At 40.4% G+C, this 1,093-nt stretch overlaps 1 protein-coding gene and 1 pseudogene across 1 annotated transcript in view; one reads left to right on the top strand and one right to left on the bottom strand.

Moving 5' to 3' along the window:
- Window positions 1-1,093, bottom strand: part of ARHGEF2 (Rho/Rac guanine nucleotide exchange factor (GEF) 2) — a 68,039-nt gene that overhangs the window by 65,034 nt on the left and 1,912 nt on the right. The window lies entirely within an intron of this gene.
- The window catches only part of LOC102815553, a 49,092-nt pseudogene that overhangs the window by 33,004 nt on the left and 14,995 nt on the right, over window positions 1-1,093 (top strand).

Consider the following 1,093-nt stretch of genomic DNA (forward strand, 5'->3'; position numbering starts at 1 on the left):
AGTATAGCTTGAAGAGGGTAAAATATACTAAAATCCTTGACTGCCTTATGAATATTAGTTTCCCTTGACGACTATTGTAAAATAGGTACTTGAGTGGGATAGAAAGGAATGTTAGGAAGCATGATTAGAGAAAACTTGTAAGCCCGCCTTCAGTCTATAACTGATTGGAATACCTAAAAGGGGTTCTACAACTTGCCCAGTGAAATAAGCCTCATGCAAAGCCTTTACAGAGTATAGGACCTTAGGTGGAATCCTGAGTCCCATCCAGAACCTTATGATGTGAGACAGTTCTACTAGAAAGGACAAGCAGACTGGAACAGCTACAGTGATAGGTGATGCATCTTCATGATGAACCTGACCTATACTCAGAGCAGTAGTTACTCTAAATACCAACAGGGAGGGAAAGTGTCTTCAAATCAAGTATCAATGCTAACTGCTCTGTACACAGCGTAGATAGGGATGGGCAATTTAGACATTGGCTACCTAAATGAGGGGCAATAAAGGCATGAAGTGATGGGTTTACAAGGTTACAAAAGGGAGTTTAGTTTAAGAGTATGGGGGGAAAGAAAGAGTCCCCACTGAATAGCTGTCATCTTGTCTAGATGGGTCTAGTTAAAAGAGATGGGGATAAGATTTGTAAGATTCAATAGTGAATCATTGTTATCATGACTAATCACGACTGTCGCAATTATAAATGGAGAAGTTTTGTAACAAAAAATGGGGAGTGGTTAATCTTAAAGTCCAGAAACAGTGGACCCTAGGACCGTCAAGAGAGGAACGCACAAGCAGAATGCAGAGAAGCAGCAGTGCCAGAGATGGAGGCAGAGATGGGGGCATGGAGAGGGGGAGTGGCTGAGGACTCTAGATTCATGGAGTAAGAAGAGGGGACTAAGAGATGGTGGCCATGAGGCAGACTTGCAGAATGTGCCCTTTGGAGATGTAAATTATTATATATGCCTGAGTGTTGTTGGTTTTTTTTTTTAAACACTAAAGTGGATAGAGAGAAATACTTTTTAACTGATGGTATATGGAGGGGATTATAATCAATGTAATGAAACAAGGTATATGAATTGTTCAATGTAAAACTGATGAT

The sequence above is a fragment of the Chrysochloris asiatica genome, unplaced genomic scaffold (genome assembly GCF_000296735.1).
Source record: "Chrysochloris asiatica unplaced genomic scaffold, ChrAsi1.0 scaffold00042, whole genome shotgun sequence".
NCBI classification, from domain to species: domain Eukaryota; kingdom Metazoa; phylum Chordata; class Mammalia; order Afrosoricida; family Chrysochloridae; genus Chrysochloris; species Chrysochloris asiatica.